Source organism: Amphiprion ocellaris, chromosome 4 (genome assembly GCF_022539595.1).
Source record: "Amphiprion ocellaris isolate individual 3 ecotype Okinawa chromosome 4, ASM2253959v1, whole genome shotgun sequence".
NCBI classification, from domain to species: domain Eukaryota; kingdom Metazoa; phylum Chordata; class Actinopteri; family Pomacentridae; genus Amphiprion; species Amphiprion ocellaris.
This window is the reverse complement of record NC_072769.1, coordinates 34709965-34726603: the sequence shown is the minus strand read 5'-3', so window position 1 is coordinate 34726603 and position 16639 is coordinate 34709965. Positions and strand designations below refer to the sequence as shown.

The 16639-nt window shown below is 38.4% G+C and overlaps 1 protein-coding gene across 5 annotated transcripts in view; it reads right to left on the bottom strand.

The window, feature by feature from the left end:
• LOC111569979 (potassium voltage-gated channel subfamily KQT member 5-like) overlaps positions 1 to 16639 on the bottom strand; it is a 178200-nt gene that overhangs the window by 159582 nt on the left and 1979 nt on the right. The window lies entirely within an intron of this gene.

Here is a 16639-nt window from a genome sequence, read left to right as displayed (position 1 = left end):
AAAATGTGGAAGTTTTCACTGTGAAAATATTTTTTTTCCCACATTTTCAAGCTTTAAAACAGGTCAATTTGACCCACAGGACGACACGAGGGTTAAATACAAGGTAAAGATCCTCTGTACCAGACTATAGAGTACTCATTAATTTCCATCTGCAGTCCCTGGACCAGACCAGAGAAACGAGAAAAGGAAGAAAAGCAATTCATCACATTTTTAGTAAAAAAAAAGGATCTCACATTCTCACGGTTAAAAAAAAAAGTTATGTCAAAGACTGTCAGTGCTGACAGGTTTGGTTTCTCTGGATCCATTTTTTTTGTCTTCATAGAAAAGTCTTTGAAATCAGCTTATTCCATTCTGTTATTGCTCCGTGGGAAAAAGCCGAATGTCCAAAAGCAGGTTTGCATGAAGGCATACGACACTGCCACCTAGAAGAAGGCCTTGTTGTCCTGGTAGTATTTCCAGAAGTGCAATGAATAAAAAACTTGAGGTGAGGGCGCATAACCATGAACAACCTCGAAAACCAGTCATACATTTGCATCCACGATCATGTCTATAATATGTCGGGAAATGGTGAACAACGTGAATCAATGTTTCCCAAAGCTCAAAGTCTTCAAAGGTCTTGTTTTGAACACAACCCAAAGACATTCAGTTTACTGTAAATAAGGAAGAAAGAAACCAGAAAATAATAAAATTTTAGAAGCTAGAATCAGAGATACTGCATTTTTTACTCAAATCCCTTGACTGGCTATCAGAATAGTTTGATTAATCATTGATACTATCAATTTGCTATCTGTTAACTTTGTTTAATGTTTTGTTTTAGAGCAGTGGTTCATGTCTGTCACCAAATAGCAGGCAAAGATAGCAACTAGCAGGTGAAGAAAGTATAAAAGTAATGTTTAGATTATTTTTTCTCAGGAATTGGAGATTAACACAGAGCTAAAAGAATTTTAATTTTAAGCCTCTATGCTTATTTCAATAACATCAAAGCCTGCGTGGGATTAGTATTTAGATGACTGTCTGTGCACCTGTTGTTTTGTGTTCTTATAAAAAAAAAAATGATGATGTTCCTGTCTATTATTGTTCCACATCATTGATTTCTCTTTGTCGTTGCAGTTTGTGTTTGGAATAATGACCCTCATTATTTTGGTTGTGCTCTTTTTCATGACATATTAAATAATTTTGCTTTTTTTCCTAATGGTCCTGCAATTTGGCCTCCAATGATATGGAGCTCTATTTGTCTGTGATACAAATTCATAAAAGCACATATTGCCAGCTACACCATCTTGGGCTAATTATGGCTCTAACAGGACTCTTTGTTATGATGTTTGTGAATGTGATTAACTTTACATCGAGTCCCTTCACTCAGCGTACCGGCATTATGTGTACTCACTGCTCATTATATTTCAAACATACGGTGGTGGACATGCATGTGTGGCATCATGAGGCAGGACTGCTGCAGCTGGAAGAGCTGACATGACACTCCTGCAGGAAAAAAGCACTGCACAAACAGCGCCCAGAGGCTTAGGGGGTGAAGAGATTCAAAAAGCGAAGGCAGATGAAGACCTCTTCATGTCAGCGGCATGTGTGTGATCACTTACTCCTTCGGCCTCAAACCCCCACACACATTTACAGCACTCTCTCCATCTAGATGACACAGGACTTCGCCTGAGGTGACCTCGGGAGCAAACTCACCGCTAATGTGTTCTGACAAGTCAACTACAAGAAAGTGCTAACAGAGCACTGTAATGGTTAAAACCGCCCCGGCGCTCGCTCATACCTCAGCACTTTAACCTCAGCGCTCTAACCTTGATGACTTTTCCGCTGCACGGTGTCTAATTTTTTGCGAAGACGAATAAGGGATGTCACTGGATGGGCCGTGGCTGTGTGGGCTGCCGGGCCTCGGAATAGTCCTGCAGACTCACTGGTTGCTGGAGGAGGAGGAGGGTCAGAATTATGGGGAAAATTGAGGCTGACCAGAAAATATGGCTCCATCTCACAGAATGAGACTCAGAAATGTGTTGACCTCCTGACATTTATGAGGCAAACAAGGAGAAACTGGGCTACGGCAGAAACAACAGTGGAAATATCATAAAATGACAAATTTTTGAGAAACTTACTCTAAAAATTGCTATTGAAACAAATTCTTTCCCAGACAATCCGCTACGTAACAATCAATAATCAATTAATTGTTAAAATGTAAAAAAATACAGTATGCTAATAACCGTTTCTAAAAACTGACACTTAATGCTTACAGCAAAAATAACTCAGCTACGACTCAGCTATGCAAATTCTCAATTATATATGTATAAATATTAACTATTTAATTTACAGTTGCTCATTGACAATTGGTGGAACAAAATCCAAAGTATTACACACAGCAAAGGAGCTGCCGTCTTGTACAGAAAATAATCTGTAACATTAATAAAACGGATGCTAACGATTATTGTTTCATTGATTATTTGAGTTAATAAAAATCGATTAGAAATATATAAGCCAACAAAGCATAAGACAGAGGAAAAATGTAATTTAGATTACCCATAATACTTATTTTGTATTAATGTAGTGGCCAGAGGACTTTGTGGGAGTTTTGTTAGCAATGGGCACCATGACAAAGACTCCTGTGACGCTGAATTCCAAACGGCCAGAGCTCTCAGTTTATAGGCGAGTTAAAGATTGGTCCAACATCTACAGGAGAAGATGAAGAGCAAGTCAAAGTGGATAGTCATCTTAGTTTTATCTGTCTAAAGTTTAAGTTTGGATTTTATGACAAGTGTTAATTGCATAAAATCAACACAACTAACTAGCATCAGTTGAGATGTCTATAGAAGCAGCACTATACAATGTGTCATTCTTTTCACACGGCATTAAAGTGAAAGCAGCTCTGCAGATTGAATTTTGAATAAAATGTTTTGGTACAATTTTTTTTTACATTTTGTTTCTGTGAATAGAAAGAAAAGCCATGCTCTGGTTATTTATAAGCAAAAGTGCAATAAAAAAGATAAAGTACCTAAAAATCAATGAATAATCATGATCGTAATACCGATCTGAGTAATCAAGATTAGTATTTTGGTCATAATGCAAACACATACTGTATTGTGTGTTGGTTGTGGAGTAATTTTTCCATTCATGGAAGTTCCCATACTGAGCTTCTTATGTTCCCAAACCGAGGAAGTGTGTAGCAGTTCACTGCTATATGAGATGCTCAGAGTGATGCATTCAGGGGTTCAGTTCATTTTCATGCAGCAGCTAAAGATTCCTTCAGGACGCTCAGACTACCAGGACGCCTCTAAAGCATCACAAGACAGACAAAAACCAGGAAACACTGTCTTCTTATCCCTTTTCTGTGTTTTCACTCACATTGTCATCTCATTGTCTGTGTTTCACTTCCGTCTACACACTGTTGTGGTTGTGGGGGGTTCAGGGACAGACTGGCTAGCCAGCTGCAGTGCTGCCCCTCTGGGTAAGACGTGGAGGTCAGGGGGCCGCTGGCCTGCCACCCACTACGATGCAGTGTTACCAAGCTCGTGCCAACCATGGAGCTGGAGGCGAAGCCCGGCGCTCCAACTCCCTGATGCGCTGCCATTTCCCCACCAGGACCAGTGTTCAACATGCTGGCTGTGGATGGAGGTAAATCCTTTGCCCTTGTGCAGGACATCTCCCCCCAACACAACACAAGCATTATGACTACTGTAGTGCGAAGCCCGTCCACGTCACACTGTAACGAGGAGTCTATATTTAACCATGTGTCTTTCCTGAGGCACTTCAATGCTGTGGATCTGTTTGACGTTTGCAGCAAAATCTGTTCAAGATGTGCAGCCCTTATTTATATAGGGGATATATGCATGACTGATTTTCATCCTTTGCAAGTTATGATTTACTGGCAATAAAGGTAAAAAATAAAGCTTAAGTGATATATCATTTGGCCCATTTTGTCAGTGTTACACGTTGTCCCATATGTGCAGATTTTCTTGTACAGAACATAATGCAGAACCAGATGCTTGGGCTAGTTTAGAAATGTGAAATTCTTTACAACACTCTCAGCTCTTTCTGCAGCACATGTAGCAGAGTACACAGCTGAGCAGACAGTGGTGCCGAGTCGAGTGGAGTCTTCATCTTAAGTCACCATTTAGTTTGTGAAAAACATTGCTGGAAAGTTAAACCATGAGCTCGTTAGCTGCCCGTCTAAGTATTACTCCACACGAGGAATTTGATGGGGTGTTTTGGTGCATAACAGTAAAGACTGTCAAGTGGAAAGCTTTAAAAGAAGGAACTGTAGCAGATCCAAAACATTATAAAAAATAATAAAAGTAATAGAAATATTTACAATGTGTTGTCAGCTGAAGTATCACAATCTAAGGGAAGTTTATTTGTATAGTGCATTTCAAAAATGGCACAATTTAAAGTGCTCTACAAAATGCATAAAAAGCACAAAGCAAAATAAAGAACATTTCAATCTAAAAAGAGAATTAACAAAGTCAGATAAAATGGAATGTAAAAAGTTACAGTGCAGCTATAAAAATATAAAAATACAGCATCGGTCAGCTCCTTTCTCTGAGTGATTAAGGCAAATCATAGGAAGTTGAAATCTATTTTAAAAAGTATTCATAAATTAAAGCTAGGGATAAATAATTAATCAATTTTAAACTGAAATTAAGGTAATTTGAAACGATACAATTAGGAAATCGCAAAGGCTGCAATTTCAGATAAAGGTTACGCAGTGAGTCTGACCTGGGGACTAATTCAAGGCTTCATTACGAGTTTTACATCTATACTATACTATATATTTGCTCGAATTAAAACACCTACTGTAGGATATCTGATTAGTGTTTTGTGTCCCCCTCACAGACCCTTGAACACCAAACAGTTGCCTGAATATATCATTTGGGCCGTGACTGACCGCTGGCCCGGGCGGCTCAACAGGGACAGCAGGGGTCTCACCACCAGCACACCGACTTCTCTCTCATTTATTTCTGTTGGCAAATTGAAAAACCTGTTTTTTTCCCCTCCCCGAGTCTCGAGTGAGCTCAGAAAGGCAGCATCTGTTGCTATGGAAACAGAAAAAGTTCTTTAAAATTGCCCTTTTCACTTTGGGATTTTCTGAGACACTCGGAGAGACTGCTTACATAAAAGAGACACATTAGGAGGCCGCTCTGCTGTTCAGCATGAAGCTGGCTCTGCAGCACCTCAGCAGTCGGCAGATAAACCCAGTTATTAGGCTTCAATCTGCTTGCGTAACGCTGCATATCAGGCGAAGCGCTACAGTCAGATCTCCAAATTAGCAGAGCAGCTCTGCCTCCTTCTGTATCGCTGCCCTCCAGGAGAAGCATCTGCCAGCACATTTACGATTAACACCCGGAGATCAGGAGCGACTAAAACGGCAATAAAAATAGGCTGAAAATGGGAGGACGGAGCTGAGAGGGGTCACGATCTTTGTAACTCCATCATCAGTTGTTTGAGTTTGGTCTGAAGCAGCAAGCAGAGGTGCAAAGAGGTGATAAAGACCAAAGAGATGCAACACTCATGCAGCTCTCACGGCTAACGCACCTCTTACTCTGGTGTGATTCTGCGAGTCCAGAGGTTTTATCTTTAAGACAGAGAAGAAAAGAAATAATGTGGAAGTGGAGACGGAGGTGAGGAGGGGGAGAGGCATTAAGGAGGACGGTAAAAAGGTGCTTTTTCTCACTCTGGAGGCGACTCACTCAGTCTGCAACCTGTGAAATGACCGACCAGAACAATCAGCAGCAGAAAGTTTCTCATCAGAAAGTGAGACTCGAGGGGCGTCCAGGTGGAAAAACCTTTTCCCACCATCAGCTGCAGACTCACAGCGTTCAGCAGTGACACTGTCTGGTTTCAGATTTAAAGCAAAGAGAAGGGAAAACTCGACCGGTGGGAGGCGAACAGGTGTTGTTCAGGTAGATGATGTTGCTCTGAGCTGCAGCACAATGCAGAGTAGAGGCGTGTCGCGTCCCGAGGCCTTGGCTTTGTGTTGACAGAAAGGAAACATCTCTGGAAACAGAGCGAAGGGGAAACTCCCTCTGAGCAAACTGAGAAACATGAAACCTGCAGCAGGCGAATCCCCATCAGCTGGGACTCCAACAGCTAACTGATTTACATACAGACATATAACCACGACTGGTGACAACGGAAACATTTACCCCCTTAAAATGCTTCATTTCAGCCCATATCTACAGTTACCCATCATTTTAATGACCTATTTTTAATTTAAAAAAACAGCAGAGAAAAGGTTTTATTTGAATTTAACCACCTTCAGCCTCTTCTTTAACAATGATTTTAGTTTTTCTGCTGCACACTTGGAACATTTTGCAGCAAACTGTACCTGTAGGTGTTAAATAAAGGTTGAGTGTATGATAATTTTATGAGCAACACTTAAATACATATATACAATTGATTGGGATAAAGGATCTCCTCTCAACATCAAAACCTGCAGCACTTTTAAAGGGTGAAGTTATTTCTGTGTTGTTCTTGTTCGTATGTGACCAAAATGACACCATTTATCACAGCCAGACACTGTAAAAGGAGAGAGAATCACCAAATTTTATAGATTCTAATTTTCTATCCTTGAACTAATTATGTTTGAGTTTAGTATTCCATCAGGAAAATCTAAGTTTAAAAAAATGTAGATTCCATCATATTCACTCAATTATACATGTTCCACTTAAAAAAATCACCAAAAATAATCCTTTTGCTCTACCTAGATTCAGTTAAAAATATATATTAAATAAAATCTTCACTTCAAAATACAACCAAAGAGTCATGACTGACTCAGTCGTTGCATTACAAAAAAATGTGGAATTTTCTCGGCTGAACTGCAGGCAGTGTTTACACAAATCATAGAGAAGACAAGTATGGAAACTAATTAGAGGAAAATAAAACATACTGAATCAATAAAATAAATGTGGCATGGCTAAAAAACACATGAAGAGGAGTAAGTTGTTGGAAGACACATGGTGAAGCATGTGAAAAAGTTTGTAGAGGCTGTAAAAATGCAGACACTTAACTATACAAGTATGCGAAGCCTTCTTTTTTCCCATCAGGAATAATGCTGTACATGTTGATTCCATTTATTTTTTCCAATTTTGGCACAATAAAAAAAAAAAAAAAAAAAAAAAAAAAAAAAACTTTCTTTGCTTCTTTGTTTCTTTCAAACAAAGACGTTTCTGGGTTTTCTTTCCTTCTTCGTGGTTGTTCTGCTTCCATAGAGGTGCAGAACTTTATATTGCAGTGAAAAATGAGCCCACAGTGAGGAAAAATGTGACAGGATAAATAAATAAATGGCCAGAAACTGCTTGGAAATAACAGTTTAAAAAGTTATTCACCATTTGTCTGTCTTTAATATATATAACTTGTCTGTCAATTAAAGACAAATACCTGCAAAATAATTATATTTTAGCTGATTTAAATGCAATCAAACATTGTAAAATTTTAGCGTGAAACACAAAAGAACAAATGTACAAATTACAGATTTTTTATGTGAATATTATTTATATTTTTGGTCTTTTTTTGGGGTTTTTACAGTTAATATGTAAATTAATAAATTTTCAGTTCAACTGTAATTTTAACAAAACATGGATAAATTGTAAAATGACATTAAATAATCAAATTTTTCATTTTCCAAGGGTATGTGTCATTATTCTTTAATTTATTACAAATATATGTAAAATAATAGTATTTTAGCTGATTTATCGTATTTCCAATAAAAAAAGTCAACCATAAAAGAAGTAATTGCCATTTATAAAATTATAGAATTTTGATGTGGACGTTATTTATGGTTATTTATAATTTTAACAAAACAGGGGAAAACAATCATAATTATTTACCAATTTTCAATCCTTTATCATTTTTTTAAAATTAACTACAAATATCTGCAAAATAATGATATTCTAGCTGATTTAAATGCAGTCACAAATAACCTTACAGTGAAATGCAAAAGAACAAATAATCATTCAGAAAAATACATGTAAATTACAAGATAGTGTATGTTATTAAACCAAACCTGGAAATTCTAAAATAAATTTTAAAAAAAACAAAAAAAAAAAACATTTCAGTTCGTCGGTTGAAAAACTACATTTAGAAATCTTAAATTTGTCAGTGTTTAAAGTAAATCAATGTATTCATTTTCCCTTATTTGACAAAATTTCTGAGTTTTCCTGTTATTTTTGCCATTTGAGAAGCACAAGTATCTATTATGTTTGAATAAAAAAAATTATACTCCAATTAACAAAACTTGCTTTTAATATTTACACATTTTTTTTATTCTTTGAGTGGCACCAAAAATTCTTCTATGCATAAAAAATCCTGCTCATTGAAGACACCCAACACAAATAAACAGTTCAACCACTTGTATCAAACACACATTAGCTGTCCTTGTTTGTACGAATCAGATTTCTTCTGTCTGACACAAATTTACACCATCGACTCTCCTCAGTGTCAACAGCCGCCGTCTGGATGAAGACATCACACCTCTGCTTTGTGTCACTGCTGCCATCAAACCAGCCAAGTTCTTCTTTAACACTTCAGTTGTGTTTACAGCACTTTGCTCTGGCTGTTTACAAGAAGTTTCTTTCCACTGAAGGTGACAGAAGCAGGAAGGTTAAGACGTAACTCTACATCTACAGCAGACTTCACCCCACAGCAGAGGAACTTCTCAGAGAGAAAATGCAGAGGAAAACAGATATTACTAGGATCTAAATGGGTGGACTGAGCTGAAAACATAACACATAACAGCAGTGGGATTTAGAGCAGCGTCTGATTAGTCACTCAGATGTTTCCTAAACCTTTTTATTGTGTCTGTTGGCTTCGCACGCCCAATAACGCCTATCAAACAGAGCTTTCAGGATGAGCCAGCATCCTTTACTGCGGCCCGTAAATCCGAGCCTTTCGAACAATAAACCGACTGATAGATATTTAACAAGTGAGAGCAGCGAGTTCATGTCACCACTCGGTGCCCCTCGGCCGCTCGGCGTGCCAGACCTGAGGTGGAGGAACACTGGATCCTTTCCCCCCACACTTTTCCAGCCTCCCAACATACTTGCGAGGATAAGAGCTTGTTAATCCAGAGGTGAGATGAATGGCAGCACTGTGAATACGTGTGCAGGAAGGAGGGCAGCCGCGACCTCAGGCGCAGCTCGACTCAGCACAAAGACCGGCTCAGTGCTGCTGCTGTCACACAACCCATATAAATATGCGTGCATGCAGCCGCCGTGCAGGAAAGTGCAGCAGCAGAGGAGTTACGAGATGTTTAGCCGGCAAAAAAAAAAACAAAACTCCAAGAATTCAGACAAAACAGACGATGCAATATTTAGTTTTTCTGCGAAATGGAAAAATACAGGAATTTACACCAAATGAACCATTTGGAAAGAATGAATCCTTCTACAATAATTGGGGTGACTTCTTAGGGAACTGGATTTGCTTTTATTTATATTGAATATGCTGAAAAAGCTTTTCTGGAACCTTTCTCATGTGGTATAAAACTGATAAATGTATCAGAATGTGTTTTTTGGCTGTGGATGGCCTTCAGATTTGGTGTTGTACTCATTAAAAAACTATTTTGCACCTCAATGAAACTTCTTGAACTCCAAAACTTGTAATCAGGTTTGAAAGGCATTTTATCTTTAATAAATAAGAAAAAACTGCCAAAAGTGCACCATTTATCAGAGCCAGAAACTATAAAAACAGCAAGAACTGTCAGATTTTCAACATTCTGACATTCCTTGAACTCGTGAGTGAAAAATCTAAGCATAACTCATGAGTTCATCAAAATCACCAAAAATGAACTTCCCATAAAACATTCTGGAAACAAAGAACACAATTACACAAAAGTAACACGCAAAAATATTTGCAGCCACCGTGCAGTGTGAAGGAAAGTGCAGCAGCAGAGGAGCTAATAGATGTTTAATTAGCGAGAAAAACCTCACGCATAGCAATTTTTTGCTTTTCTGCGAAATGGAAAAATACAGGAATTTACACCAAATGAACTGTTTGGAAAGAATTAATCGTTCTACAGTGTTTGGGATGACATTGTAGAGGAGTGTGTCTGCTTAGAAAATAAAAATATATATTTATAAAAGCTGAGAAAAGTAATCGGGAACCTTTTCATATGGTGCAACACTGGCAAAGGCGTCCAAAAAAGCTTTTTTCTTCTGAGCCCGAAAACCTGCCAAGCCTTATTTTAGCTTGGCTATTATTTTTCAGTCTGTGTCATACTTGTATCTTATTGCTTTTCTGCTTTTTAGGTGCTGCTTTTCTTACGTTTTGTCATTTAGTTTTTTCTGCAATATCTGGCACAAAAATCTCCTTTAGGATTATTAAAGTTTTATCTTATCTTTTATTCTGCAGCCCCATACCTCTGAGTATCCACAGTGACTTTTCCACTAGCTTTTACTTTGAAAATCTAGCATAAATATTTAACACACGTGATGACCCTAATGCTGTTCTTTATGTCGCAGTTTCCAAGAACTAATTTCCCCCCGAAGCCGAATACGAGTCAGAAGGGTTGTTGAAGGTGAAACGTCACTGGAGGTTGAGCAGTTTGTCAACCAGAAGATAACTGGATGCTGATCTGTTCCTCGTGTGTCGGCTCAGACGAGGCAGATAAGGAAAAGTTTGTGATTTTGTTTTATTTTTTATTATTGCATCCTGGAAGCAGTGGATGATGAAATTGAACTTCTGCGAGTTATCAAAAAGACACTTCAGCTGTTTGAGCAGCGCAGCTTTGGCCAAATTAGAATCGAACACACTGATCCTCCAGAGGAATCTTTGCAGACAAACACATAAACCAGAGTCAGAAATGTTGCTTTTTAGCCACATGAAGAGTTTTACCGTGAAAATAAAATTTTGATTAACTGAGATGCGGTCAAGAACGTGTGAGATTAATTCTGAAGTGATGAAGTTAAAAGAGGGGAAAAATGACATCCTGACATAAACGTAACTTGCTTATTTGAGGGCCTGTATAGCTCAACGGGTTAAGTGGGCGACCCATGTACAGAAGCTGGTCCCTGACACAGCGGCCCGGGTTCGATTCCTGCTCACAGCCCTCTGCTGCATGTCTTCCCCCCCACTCTTCTCCCTCCTTTCCTGTCTGTCTCCACTGCACCTGTCAATAAAGCCGAAAAAAGGTAAAAAAAGAAAAAACTTCCTTCTTTAATGCAATTGTTTTAAATATGACTTCTGTAGTCATGTCTGCACACTGAAAAAACATCTGAAAAACCCTCATATATGTATATTCTGTGCACATTTTTTAGAAAATCTGGACAGGAATTAGGCTACATATGGAGTATATTGATTATTTAAAGCTGCACTACTTGAGTTTTTGCTCATACTGACATTTTAAAGCTGCAGCAAAACTGCTTAAACTTTCTTTTAAAGATGTTTCTGGGCATCTGGTAGATGTAAGTCCAATAGCAACTGTCTTTTTTCTAACCTCTGTTTTGGCCTCCACCAGCTCCTGTTTAGCAGCTTTATGTTCACATGTAGTTGCTAGCTTTGTGTTCTGCCCTGCAGCAGCGCCCCCTACTGATTTCTCTGTAGTAAACGATGTTAAAGCAGGGGATGTTCAAATAAAGAGTTGGGGTTGGTCAGGCCATGAGAGGATCCAGGTGCTGCTGCTTCTCCAGCTGTTTTATGTCATTGTTGTGGCCTTGGACGGTACTTGTTTGTAAGTATTTAAGTTGTTTGGCTTTTCTTTTTCTGTTGTGTGTTTATGTATTGATTATGTTCTGATTTCCATTTGCAATTTGTTCTTGTTACAGTTTTACGGTTGAAAATAAAATGATCTTCAGTAACAAGAAAAGTTGCGCCTTGGGTTTGAGGACTCACACATTAGCTAACTGTCTATGAAACCAGAAAGCTCATAGGGCAGACAATATACTTTGTCTGTTTTGGGTTTGAGGCCAAGCAGGATGCCGTTTCTGCTGAAACTCTATCTAGTTACAGCTTCAAACACAAGCAGCAAGAGTGAACCAAAACATTAAAGGTGTGGGTCTGAAAATCAAACCAGCTGACAGATGCTAAAATAATCACTAGCGCTAAAGGAAACTGCACAATTAGTGATAAATCTCTAAGTTTGTATCTACAAGCATCACATTTCACATCACACACAGTCGGTTGATTCATTTTCAGTGTAAGAATATTATTTAGTGCATCTTGAAGGTTAAGTGATAAAATGCTAAGGATTTGAAATCTGAAGGTGGAGAAAAATGAAATTATCAAGCCAATTTTACTAATTTGTAACAACCAGAATTGTGCTTTTTTTTTTTTTTTTAAATCAATGACAAAAGTTTAAATAAGACAGTATTAAGTTTTTCATAACTACCAACATTATTATGTCAACACAACTCATCAAAACAATGTTTGCAACTTAAAGGTATATCAAAAACAGTATATTTAATCTTTTACATTGCAAACATCCATTTACTTAAGTGGTGGTCCCTTGGTGCATATGCAGATTGTATCCAGATTGATACTAGAAAGTCTGGCCAACAAAAACTCTCGAATCCAAAACACTTGGAAAAGCAGCAGCAACTTGAGTTCTACAAAATAATAATAAAAAAAATCTTATAAAATCGTATTTCAAATAATCACTTGCATATGGACACATGACAACAACATCAAATCCAGAGATGATGGAGATAAACAGAATCAAAGCTGCTACTAGCAACACGCTACGTCAGAAAACATGCTGAAATAAACTGATGAGATGGTGAAGCTCCATTTTCCAAGGTTATGTGTTGGAAAATCACATCAGTGTAGCGAAAGTCGGAGATGCCTACATCGTTTCCACAGCAACAAATGCAAACGTTGTGTAGTTACAGAGGCAACAGAAAGGCATGGGAGGAGGTCGGGGTGGATGAATGGGACAGTGAAACACTGGACTGTACATTCTGGATGCCTGCAGTCAACTTAAGAAAATCTTGTTCAACTGAAATCATCTGCACATTATCTGTAGATAAAGTAAATGTTCCACAGAGCACCGAGTGATTCTACTTGCAACCTTATTATCCAATATGAAATATAAATACATACCAATAGCTACAATTTACAGCATATTAACCAATTTGAACCTGGTTATTTTATTGGGAGATTGGGAGCAGAGCAGCTGCACATATTCATATCATTTCTAAAAATATATCCACTAGTGATGTGGCACAAGAACTATTGTGGAACAAAACAGACAAGTTAGCTGCTGTTTTTAAATGATCTACATGTTGGCTGTTGAGCAGTTTCGATTAGGTTGGGACTACTCAAAAATGTTAAAACGTGGGGGTGTTCACAAGCAGTCTGTTCCTCTTGCCACCAAAAATAATGGACTAATCCTGGAAGGCGTATGTAGCGCTTTTCTCCTCATGAAAGCAACGGCAGAGATTATTGTAGCAATGAGAATTAGGTCGGATGTAGAGCTGTAACTATCGATGAATCGTCTATGCACGTTACGGCATCAAAAGCAGAAATGAGCACGCTATGCAACAGAAACAATCATCAGGGCATTTTAAGGAAAAATTCAAATTTTCCTGTAGTCAGGGTAGCACCTTCTAATTGTCACCCTTAAGATTACAGTAATCCTGCTTGTTGTGTAACAACAAAAAGGAACCACACTGCTTTTAAAGACACAGCTGGCTCACGCTTAAGGAATATATATGTCCGTCTTTTCAATTTGTACCACAGAACAGCACAGCAGGAGAGAGAAAAAAAACATTCTTAACTGAGATCATGCAAATCTGCTCTTTACCTCGGACACTTTCTGGTGTCGGGCCTCAGTCGAGTTTCATGTAATGTGTGCATCAAGAAATGTCCTTTTGCAAAGATGAACAATGCAACTACCTACAGGCAAAATTTTGTTCCAGAGGGCATCAAACAGATGAGGCTTTTTTCTTTTGCAAATCAGTAATAAAACTGGTTTTGCAACACATTTAAGCACCAGCTTCAAATGATTGAACGGTGAAAACTAAGCCTCACTTTTGGCGTTAGAGATGCTGAGTTTGGCCCTGCTGGTCCCTTACTTTGTGCAGCAGCTGGTTTAAAGACACATTGATCAATACGTTCCTGATGTTCTCAATAGCAATAAATGGGAACCTCTGCAACCTTTATCATCAAATCTGTAATGGTGAAGGCGCTCAGCTGTGAAAACCGTACCATCAGCAAACCAGTGCAACTTTAAAGGCCACGAAACATCACAGCAGCATTTATCACATTCAGGAGGGTTCAGTCGACCCTAAACCTCCACATCTCCAGCTGAAACTCACAGCAGTCATTCACCGGCTTCCCTCGAGGTGAAGAGAAAAGACTCCGAAGAGCCCCCTGTGGGTGTGAGTGAGTCAAGACTTTCATAAGATTTGGAAATTAGCATTTCTGAGTCAGCCTCAAAACAGTGAAGCAGACCGAAGGGAATCGACCGGTGTATCTCTTTAAGTTATGGCTCCAATAAAAAGGGGATTCAGAAGATCACCATAGACTCATAAAGAACCGCAGCTGAATTGATGCCTGAAACTGTTTCACACTACACAGAGATTATAAATTGTCTAGATCAGCAATAAGACACAGTGTAATTCAAAGGTTTCATGTTTATTTTTAAAAGAATTGAAGTTGCTGCAGCTCTAGATAAGAAAATGCACCACAGTGTGGATGAAGAGGTGGAAATCTTGCCACAAATGACTGAAAATATGAGGTTCTCCAAATTAGAGGAAGCAATTAATCAAATTTAGGCAGCTAACGTGCAAACAAACTTCAGCCAAATTTAAAGCTGCAATGCTTTAATGTTGAAAATCCAGCATTGGAGGCTACTAATGTAGCTTCCAAGATCCAGTTTCAACATGACACAACATGAGGAAACTGCTCCATTTAAGAGATTTGAGTTCAAGAGAAAGGTGACTGGTGATCGCAATGAGCCACATCTGTGCAAGTTCCATCACTGCACAATGCATGCTGGTTAGATTTCTGTCCCACTTGATCCTGACCTGTCCTGACGTCATACAAACGTAAAGCAATGAGACTGAAGTTTCTTTCCAGTGCCTGATTGGCCTCAGGAATGATGTTTGATAGAAACTAAGAGAGATTTAATTTAATTTGTTTATTTTTAAAATTTATTCTAGGCCTGTGGTTGAAAACATTCAAATCATGACCTGTATAAAATATATAGTTCTAGTTGCTGTATATTAACAGTGGGCTGGTTCAGCTCATTTTGCAACACAAATTATTAAAATAACATCTGTACAGATGTGAAGCACTTAAAGTCTGAATACCTGGCAGATCAGAAATGAAAGCTACAAGCTTGTATTCCTATTTATTGTATCGTACTATTAACTGGTGATGCATCTAAACTGTTGCTTAATGTTCTGTAGGTAGTCATGAACCTTGCTGTAAAGCTCCTGTAGAACACTGTCTGAAATGTAGTGTTAGCAGGTAGGGTGACACAAAACCTGTTTTCTCTACATGCATGTCAGAAAATATACTGTAGATCAGCTGTAGTACCTGTTTGTTCCATCAGGTGGAGGCTCTTATCATTTAATACCGTAGAGACCGGAGGCGGTGGCTATTCAAACTACAGGCAGTTGATGTTGGCAAGCAGACAACATTGTGGGGGTTTAGCTCACAGCGGGCACCACGGCAAAGACTGATGTGACGCTGAATGACCTCCGATAAGAGCTCATGTGCTGAAGACAAACTGGGATTGATACAGACGAGAAGTATATTTGGCAGAGTTGTGTCAGTGGTCAGTATATCGCGTCTGTGGGCTAAAACTGCAGTATCAATTAATCTGTACTATATGTTGGCAAAGTTGATTATTAATTTAGAAAACTGCTTAAAATGTGTATCTTCAGTGTGTTGCAACAGATTGTGCTCTCTCTTTATGACAACTATGGAACAGCAGACGTAAACAAAGGAAAATGGTTAGTTTAAGTTGATATCTGTTGAAATATGCCTCAGTCAGAACCAACTGATATGTTTGATATTGGACATCAATAAATTCTGTCACCAGTCATATGTGATGTGACATCAAGCTTCTTCCAGAAAAAGACATTCTTACTATTTGGAAATTTCCTGTAAAAGCAGGAAGTTAAATGCTACTTTGGTGTTAGATTATTGCAATATCTTGAAAAAAAATCTAAAATGTTTCCATTCAACATCACTGAGAGGAGAGAACCTGCAATCGGCCTCATCCTGCATTTGGCAGCAAAGAGCATTGTGGGGGATTTAGCTAGAAAAGGGGCACAATAACAAAGACTGATGTGAAGGCAAATAACTTCCAATCAGAGCTCATGTGTTCAAGACAAACTGGGATCAAACTGGACAAGATTCTTACATCCCAATAACATCATTTTGCATCTCTGCTTTACCACCACAAAATGTGCTCTCACTTAACAACTGTGTGACAGAATATGTAAACAATGAATCAGGTTTAGTTTAAAGTCTATACTGATCTGTTAAAAATCGCTTTTATTTGAACTGATTCTTATGTTTGACCTCAGATCCCTAAATTCTACCATTCATCTGATGTAATGTGACATCAAGCTTCTTCTAGAGACAGCCTTTTGAAACCACTGATATTTCCTGTAAAAAGGAGGAAGTTAAATGTTCTTGTAGCTGTCAATTAGTGCAATATCTTGACAGATTTATATATACATAAAGA